The following is a 9,613-nucleotide window of genomic DNA, read 5'->3' on the forward strand; positions in this document are numbered from 1 at the left end:
GTTGTGTCTTGTGTGCATTTATTGAGTGATTGCAGAACTGATAAATGAGACTTTATACTCTAACTCTTGTTTAACTTTCTCATTCCAGTGCTTTACAAGCTTCAGCCAGGTTAGGGGGCCCTTTGTCTGCACACAAACGTAAGAGCCTGGGCCCCAGCATTTGCTTATCAACGGTCCTCTGATGTGGTCTGTTTCCTTTTGCACAATATGATCTGCCTCAGGAGAAGGCTTGTATTAATAATTTCCATGGCACTTACTTTGAAGTGGTAGGTGCTTTTACAATTTTTTATCAGTTTTACCCTCACAACCACAGTTGCACATTAAGTTGCTCTGATTAACGTTTTTGTGTGTACTATATTTGGATAGGCTGGATATACCATAACCGCTGTGGTCGAGAATGGATTGAGTTCTGTACTCTGATCAACGACTCCAAGGTTCAAGTCACACTCCTACAAATCACATTCCCATGGGTAGTAGTGGCCACTTGTACTGTTACCACACTGAATTGCAGATGGAGCGTGATAGTGACTTGTCTTAACGGCAATCATTTGTGCATTAAATTGGATCCTAAAATAATGGCTTGAGGACAAGTGTTCGAAGTTTTAATGTCTATAATAGGGCTGTTGGGGTTTTTGTCTCTGCAAGAAAGGACAAAGAGAATGAAGGTGATTAATATATCATTTATATTTCGTAGCTTCCTTGCAATGTATCTGTGAAAAACACCTGGGCTTTATTTAAGTAATAACAGGCAAGTCTTGGCCTTCACACAAAATGAACCTTATTTGTATACACAAACGTCTTGTTCATCAAACATCGCAGTTTAAATGAAGACACCGTCCTCAGAGGTTAGAAATACTCACTGAGGCTTCGTCCCACCATAACACCCTGTTCTGTAGAGGGCCTGACTCCTCTAGAGAGTCTTCCTTTCTTCAGTCTGTGTTGGGGATGGTTAGTTCTATCGGACTAGATCAGGGGAACCTCAAGCTCAAGAGCCAAACAGGGCCTTTCAGACCTCTCTGTCTCCAGGCTATACTCCTCACTGACATTGCTTTGCACCCGAATGTTTTTGCTTGGCTGCAATGTGTTTTGAACACTTATTGTGCTTCTTGCTTTTCTGGATTTGGGAGGGGGGGAGGGCTGTGCAAGTGTAAAAACTAGCCTACCAGTGTACAAAGGTAAAAAATTACATTTGTTGCCCCACCTAGCATGCAGGAGGATGTGACACACTCTGATAAGTCCATATTCCTGTACAACTCCCACAGTCAATTGTGGAGGTATCATGTGAAGCATGCTGTGGCACACCAGACACATCCATGCCCAAACTGCACGGATCCCCCAGTCTGTTGTACTTTGCCTGCATAGAAATACTGTGGCTGCTCACTGGATCTTGTTTCTCACTTTAGTGCATCAATGCTCTTGAATGGCAGAGGCCTATAGCATTGGAAGTTATTGCTGCTAGGGAAGATTGTGTCTCATGTATCCAGTGGTCACTTTGAGGACCAATAGACGCATATTCCATCTACATTTCAGTGTTGCTAAATTCACATCTTTTCCCCAAAAATTGTAAATAAAATCTTTCTGTCATCCAAATTTCTAGCTACAGTACCTGTCTGAATTCTGATTCAGTGAATCTCAGCCCTGATGGGTTTCTCTGTGTTTTTACAGCCACATTAAGAACCACACAAAAATGGCGCTTATGTGTTATAAAGAGCTAAAGGAAATTGACAAGGTGGAGCTCCTCTGTGTTTCATTCGTGCCTGAAATTGAATTGGAGACTCCCAAAGTCAACAAGTGGTACATCCACAATTTTAATCAAAGATCCTTAGCAGTCTAGCATTGCCTGTGGGTTTGGGTCAAAGGAGGACATGGAATCAATTCCACATAGATAGGGCTGTGAGGGGGTGTCTTGTTTTTGTATTTTGCATCGCTATAGTATCTGGTGTGGGATCAGCATCCTAATTCTAGTGTTGAATGTGGAGGAGAGCGTTAATGAAGGCTGGACAAGGACTTGCAGTATTCAGCAAATGAAGGGTGAGGGAAGAGGCCTGTACAGTTACTTGTTCATCCTCTACAGCCTTGGAGAGTGTAGAGTGTAGGTTAAAAGCATGAACTTTTTTTTGGGGGGGGGAGCCATTTCCATCTGTGTCATCAAGGATCAGGGAGAACACATTTAAAGTTTCACTGAGATGGTATTTCACTTTCAGTAGGATATATAATCATCTCAGTTGGAGTTGCAGAGGTTGGAATATCCTTCCACATGCGGTGGCAGTGTACAAGGCTCCAGTCATTCTGGTCAAATGTTTTTAGGTGAGTCCTACATTTATATTAGCAGTCTTTCAAAATGATTTGGCAGAAGTAACGGATAAGGAGCTAACAATTTTCCTCTTGAAGATTGCTAGGCCATTTATAACCTGGACATGAAAAACAGAAGAGGGGTCTGCAGTTGAGCGATGATACACACAAGTGTGGGATATTGTATTACTATAAGAACAAATGCAAAAGTCTAAAGGCTTCAGAAGGGAATTAAGACAAGGAATATTTTATGAACTAAGGTATGAATATATTTTATATATAATTATAGGTGATCTGAGAACCACCTGATAATTGGAAATTGATGGCAGGATTTGTTTATTTGACAGGGAAGCCGTTTTGATTCCTCTGCTGGACTTTCTCCCCATGTTTATATGGATTTTGTTACTGTTTGATATTCCCTGAGATAAATATTAGTGTTCTTAATCAAAGGGGTGTGTGTGTGAACTTTATTGGAAGACTAACAGTTCAAATCTCATCTCAGGAACTCTGTAGGTACCCATAGGCCAAAGGGGAGTAACTTAGGCTTCCAAATGATTGATGCTGGACTACAGACACCATCATTCCTGAGCATTGATGGAGCTGATGGAAGTTGGTAGTCACAGGTTTATAAAACTGTAGAATTGGAAGGGACCCTGAGGATCATCTGGTCCAACCCCTTGCAAAGCAGGAATCTCAATTAAAGCATGCATTACTGATTTATGCTTTAACATCTGGAGGGTCACCAGTTCCTCACCCATGCTTTAGGCAAAGCCCTGATTCAGGCTTGTTACTGGACCCTTACAGCCCACTCCTGTCTCCTTCACGCCATTCAATGCCCAGTTCCTTACTAAAAATTACAGATGTTTCCATTATATGAAACCGGAAAGTGGTGCATAACACAAGATACCTGCAGAGTTGGTTCACTCTTAACTCATACTCTGGGATTTATTTCAGTGCAGAATTTGGAATTTCTTTTTGTGTTGAATGCATATAGGGCATTCTCATATGATACGGAAAGTTAGATCTTGCTGACACACAAGATAGTAGGTGCATACAGATTAGGAGTATATCTACACGGGTGTGGGAGGTACAGAATACCAGCAAGAATGGGGCATTGATTTACTCAGCCATTTAGAAAGAGTTCTGTGCTCACCACCCTCAGGCAATGCGCATCTGGCCTATGGCACAAAGTTAATATTTCAACTGCTTTGAGGTTGGGCTGAATGCTAAATATCCACTGAGGTTGGAGGAGGCATACGTCTGCAGCATACAGGCAGCTATGGGCTTGCTCTTGCAGACCAGCCAACATTTACCTCTTTAGGCAGCAGTCAACTAATAATGGGGCTGACACCATTTCCCTACCACTTCCAAATCTTTTCTACTATCCCAGAGTGAATTCTAGTTTTTGATTGTTTCTTCTAAAGGGCTGCAGAATGTTTTTATTGCCACTGATTTCCTTACCATCGTCGTAAAGTTCAGACATGCTTTGCAAAAGCTGAGCTGCTCAGTCTGCAATTTTTTTTGCTCTGAAGCAACTGAAACAAGGAAAAAATAAGGTAATGCACTCCCAGGCATTGATCCTAGCAGCAATGAGAGAAGCAAACCACAAAGGATCTAAGGGGGGGGGGGGGAGCACAAGGAGTTGCTACTAGTATAGTAGCTGTGTGATCCTACTAGTCCCATCTGGTCCAATGGTGGCAGGCTGCTGCAGTCTTCTGCAAAACATGTATCTGGAAGTGCCCTTAGGCATCTGGTCAGCCTTAACATTGGGCAATATGAAACAACTTGTTTTTTGAACTTTGAAGATGCATCAAGGATGCTGTGCAGAAAGTGAATGCTAAGATTTAAATAACTGATCTCACTACTCTGTTGGCATTAGTGTCTGCATGAGCTAAGGAAAAAGCAGGAAGGGGCTTGTGCTGCAGATTAAGTTGCCCAGAAATACGTGTGACCAGTAGTTATTATTTATTAAATGTATATACTGTCCTTCATCAGAGGATCACAGGGCGGTTTACAGTATAGAAACACAAAAATGTGTAACGTAATACCCACTACACACACACACACACAGTTCTAAAGGCCATAGATTGTTTAATCAGTCAAAGGCCTGCTTGAATGCTTTCGCCTAGTACCTAAAGATACGTAATGAAGGCACCAGGTGAACTCCCTGGGGAGAGCATTCCACAAGCAGGGAGCCACTGCAGAAAAGGCCAGTTCTCGTGTTGCCACCCTCCGGACCTCTTGTGGAGGGGACACACAAATAAGGGCCTCAGGTGATGGTCAAAGGGTCCAGTCCTGTGATTATATGGAGAGAGGCAGTCCTTGAGGTATTGCGGCCTTGAACCGTTTAAGGCTTTATAGATCAAACCTGCACTTTATAATAATAGTATACTACTAATCTAACTGGACTGGGTTGCCCCAGCCACTATGGGCGGCATCCAACAAAGATACCAAAAAAAAGTATGCCTCCTTTAGAGCCAAACTTTCTTGCAGAGGTGGAGATTTTCCAACTAAAAACTAAAAGACTGTTTTCCTCCCATTTCCCCCTGCCTTATTCTGTATCTTGCAAATGGAGGAAACTGAACTCGGTTAATTGAGCCAGACCCCTCTCCTTGTGCAGTGAAAAGGCAAGACCAGACTAATGTTCTGCCAGTCACAGACTGGAGGATACTGGGTACAGCTCCTGAACTGCCTGCATGCCTTACTATCTGCTCCAATGGCCTGCCCCCTGTTTTCATATCCTCTTCTCCTTCCTTATCAGGGCTTGGGGGCAGGGCGAGCTGGGGCATGGGGCACTGCAGGGTGGCTGAGGGGGAGGCAGCGAATGGACACAAGCCCCACACTGCCTTTTTGGGCAACATGGTGTCTGCAGGTGCCCAAGCCACCGCGTCACTCCCAGGCGAGCTGCAGGCACTGCGGTAAGTGCTGCCCCCACAGTAAGTGGCCACCTAGTGTGACCCCACCCCCATCCCACCCCCTACCTATGCTAGTGTTCCTTATTCTCATTTGTGTTTTTTAAAAAAACAAAAAGTATTTGAAATCTAGATCTTGGAAGCAAATGTGCTCTGCAAAATAAATGCTGCATTGCACAGTTTTGTGGGGGTTTTTTTTGCATATTTTGGCACACAGAAATCTCATTGTGCTCTGATTATGGTAACTACCTGTGAATGGACCCTAGTTTTCTGGTGCCTTGCAAGCTAATCCCTGAGATCCAGTTTTTAAAATAGTTTTTTAAAGTGTGTTTCTAGCCTTCGTGTTTACTGCTATGTTTAGCTATGTGCAACAAGCCATGCCGGATAAAGGTGCTGCATGCGGCTTTTAAAGGGCAGGTGTTAGTGCAGGAGCTTAGACATTCCTGTCAACACCATTTTACTGGGAGGAGCCTTCCCTGAATATCATCATCTTGCTGGTATCTGTGGGACCCAGGATCACCAGCTGTTCATCTGCATTTGCTAGATTCTCATTCACTTGGTTCCCTGCTCTCTCCCTAGCCTGACTGCTTGTGCCGCGTGGCTGTTTTCTCAACTCTGCCTACACAAGTTGTGTTTGTGAGGGCTTAGCCAGATTACTAAGTAACACTTCCTGGAACTTGCTATAAGCATTCACTTGGCCCCCACACAGTCTTTGGTTTCCTGCTTTGGCTAGCCTGAAACCTATTAGGAGCTTTAACATGTAGATTCTTCTGTTTAAATAAAAACACAGCAGTTTCTCTCTTTCTCACCTCCCACCCACCTTCTCCAGGTCAGAGTCACAGTCCTGCTTAAGAAAGAAAGAGAGATTAAAGATCTTTCTTTTGAGTAACAAAGGTCTAATAAACAGACTGGCTGTGGGGAAAATAATTATCAACAGGTAAGTCATTTTCACAGCCCCAGGCTGGCTGAAAACATGTTAGGATCATTGGGGCCTCTTTGGTTAGCGTGTTGGGACTAGGACTTGGCACACCAGGGTTCAAATCCTGACTCAGCCATAAAGTTCACTGAGTGACCTTGGGTTCCTTGGAGGAAAGGAAAGGTGGGATATATATATATATATATATATATATATATATATAAAATCTCCACGAGAAACGCCCTGAAAGCCCTGCACATGTCACTTTGCAAGCTATTGTCGCAACACTGTTGAATGCAGTATTCAGTGACTCTCAGAAAAATTGTGTGTGCTGTAACTTTATAAAAGTGCATGGCAGCCTAGCAGCATCAGCACCACAAAATGCCAGGGGAGAACAGGTGAGTGAAGATCTACATCAGTTGGGGGGGGGGGGAGATAAAGATTTACATTGGAATCTACTGCTGTTGTGGATCCTGCCGCCCGAGGCAATTCCCTACCTTGCCTCATGGGTGGGCCAGCCTTGCAGCCTAGACACAACTCAGTGTCCTTGGTTCTGTGTCAGGAAATACACCTTCTTCCTACAACTACCATGAGCTCATCTACACCATGCAGTCAAGGCAATGGCTGCTCCCAAAGGACTTTGGGAACTGTGGTTTGTTGAGGGTGCTCATGAGGGGGAAACGACTGTTCCTGGGATTTTTGGGAGAAGCCATGTGCTTTGAAAGAATGATGCGGATCTGACCTTAGTGAAGAGGCCCAGAATATCTTCTAGCTCTTTGAGATGGACAGAGCAACCCACATCTATGAGAGGAGGAGACATAGAGTACATAGGTGGATAAGAAACTAATGAATTACAGGCACAGGCTATTTGTCCATCTAGGCTAGGCATCCCCAACCTTTGGGCCTCCAGATGTTTTGGACTACAATTCCCATCATCCCTGACCACTGGCCCTGTTAGCTAGGGATCATGGGAGTTGTAGGCCAAAACATCTGAAGGGCCGCAGGTTGGGGATGCCTGATCTAGGCAAACCCAAGATTGCTTTCCAGGGTCTTGGGCACTTGCTACCTGATTCTTATAACTGGAGATGCCCTGGCTTGAACCTTAGCCCTTCTTCAGGCCAAACACCTGCTCTCTACTCACTGACCTATGGTTCCTCCCCAGTCTCTGATCACAAAGCTGACTTCATTGCTACTTTTTCTCCTAACTTAGCCTTCTTCCCTCCCTCCCTCCCCCGTTTTGCTTTCCCTTGGATTTTATACTGAGAATTTCTCTTAGCCCCTTTTTATCTTCAATGAGCTTAGCAAGCATTCCCTAATTAACATAGAGGTTAAACCTAAACTCGAGTTAATTTGGGTTATTGGAAAGCAGCTTGGAATTTTGAAGGTGCAGGCGTGTGAAAAAGAAGGGAGAAAGATGGGCAAGAAACCGGGGCCTTCCTCTGCAGCTGTTTGCACTGCAGACAACTCCCTGCAGGGTGCCTGTCAGATGTCAGGCAAGAGATCATAAAGGCAGGTGGGGGATGAGACAGGCTGGCAGGTCAGTAGCAGACAGGCTGTGAGCAGGTTGACCGTAAGCCAGAAACCTGGAGGTATGGAACATGAGCTGCCTTGCACTGAGTCAGACCTGTCTAGCTCTGTGTTGCCTACACAGACTGGCAGCAGCCTGCAGGATTTCCGGCACTGGTCTCTCCCAGCCTTACCTGGAGATGCTGGGGGTGGAACGTGGAACCTGGAACCTTTCGCATTTAAACCAGATTCTTTGTCACTTAGCTATGGCCCTTAGCCACCTCACTCAAGCCCCTCCCCCTGCCCCCATTATGCAGTGCCCAGACTGATGGAAGACAGGGGGTCTGTGGGCCTTAATAGCACCTGATCAGGTCTCCACAAGCACCTGGCTTTCTATTTCAAGAGGATGGATCACAGGCTTCTTAAGGAACGGGCTATAGAATTCTGCCCTCCCCCAGCTAGCAGGCTTGTTGATGTGTGGATTTGGTGTGCTCCTGGTTTATTCTATTGTATTTAGCAAGATTTATATACCACTTACTTGAAAAATCAACAGTCTGCATAAGCAATGGATCCACATGGCTTTGTATTCAATTCAGGCCCTGTGACCATCCCTGGACACTTTTTATACGCACAGTAATGATGAGGCGAACAGCAAGAAACGGTTTGGTGGGATATTGTGTGAGCTCTATGGCTGTAGTATTGCATAACCCAGACCCATAAAATGGGTGAGTACCGTACTTTTCCGTCTATATGTCATCCCCGTGTATAAGACCCCCCCTATTTTGGGGGACTCAAGTTTTAAGAAAATGAGTTTCCCCGCCATCCCACCCATGCTGTGTGGGAAACAAGACCACAAACACATTTCCTGGACTTCCAAGAGCATCTTCACAGTTTTCAAAGATGGGGGACCAGGAGGAGCAACCCATCATTTAATATCCACCAGTTCTACTTCAAAGAAAAGTTTTGCATTTGGTGGAATTTTGGCATCCAGCTGCCCTTTCTTCCCATAAGCCCATTCTGGTTCGATTTCCAGGTGAGCACTCTCCCCTTTGCTCATGGTCAGCAGAGCTTCGTCCCAGCCTCGTATCACTTTTCCAACGCTGACTTTGAAGCTCAGTGGTTTTGCAGCTTTCTTTTTCTTTGAACTTGTTTGAATATTACTATCGAAGACTGTTCAATCTTGCAGCTTCCCTGCATACCAACATTGAACGACATCACCCTTTTGGGGAAAGTTGATTTTATCCCCCTTCTTCAGTACTGGCTTTGTATATTTTGGGGGGCCCTCATCCACAGCTTCCTCAGGCTTTGTCTCCTTGGGCTTCTCCTCATCAATTTTGACATTTTTCACTTGCTCTGCTACATGCTCTGGACTCTCAGTACCATGAAATCTCTTGGTTTCAAATAGCTCGTTATATGCCATGATCAGCTGCTCCTTACTGGCTGTCTTGGCCACATTTTTTATCTGTCCTAGTAGTTTGTGCTCTGACAGGAACTTGTGCACCGCCTGCTCCTGCAGGAAGCAGACAATCTCCTTCCTGGGCAGGGCGTCTCCGCGGAGCTCCTCAGGGCTCCAGGGCCGCGTGGGGGCCGCCATGGCATCACCTCCTTGCAAGCGTCGCCGCCTCACACAAGCGAGGGCCCCCTCACGAAGCCAGGACTCATGACCACAGTTTTTTGACACAGTTTTTTAGTCAAAAAAACCTCGTCCAATACACGGGAAAATACTGTGGGGAAACAGCTCCCTTAAATCCAGGGAGGTTCTTTGTGGCCTTCCATGAGGACAATGTACGGTAATATCGATGAATGAACTACAAAGCCTCAAATCAGCTCACCAGCCTGCATTCTGCCATGGAAAGAGCATCTGGTTTGAGCAAAGCTATTCTGGGCTTTGAAGCTCAGTGGGTGGCCTTGAGCAAGGTGTGTGTGCTCTCAGCCTAACCTACCTTTCAGGCTTGCTGGGAGGATAAATGAGGCAAGAGCTGCAGAG

General features: G+C 45.2%; 1 pseudogene across 1 annotated transcript; it reads right to left on the minus strand.

Annotated features, from left to right (window-relative positions):
* Positions 1-8,446: 8,446 nt before the first annotated feature.
* LOC308477385 (peptidyl-prolyl cis-trans isomerase FKBP3 pseudogene) lies at positions 8,447-9,242 on the minus strand (annotated as a pseudogene). Its single transcript has one exon. The product of its transcript is annotated as a peptidyl-prolyl cis-trans isomerase FKBP3 pseudogene (transcript).
* Positions 9,243-9,613: the final 371 nt, after the last annotated feature.

Source organism: Podarcis pityusensis (genome assembly GCF_964106645.2).
Source record: "Podarcis pityusensis genome assembly, chromosome: 5".
Lineage (NCBI taxonomy): Eukaryota > Metazoa > Chordata > Lepidosauria > Squamata > Lacertidae > Podarcis > Podarcis pityusensis.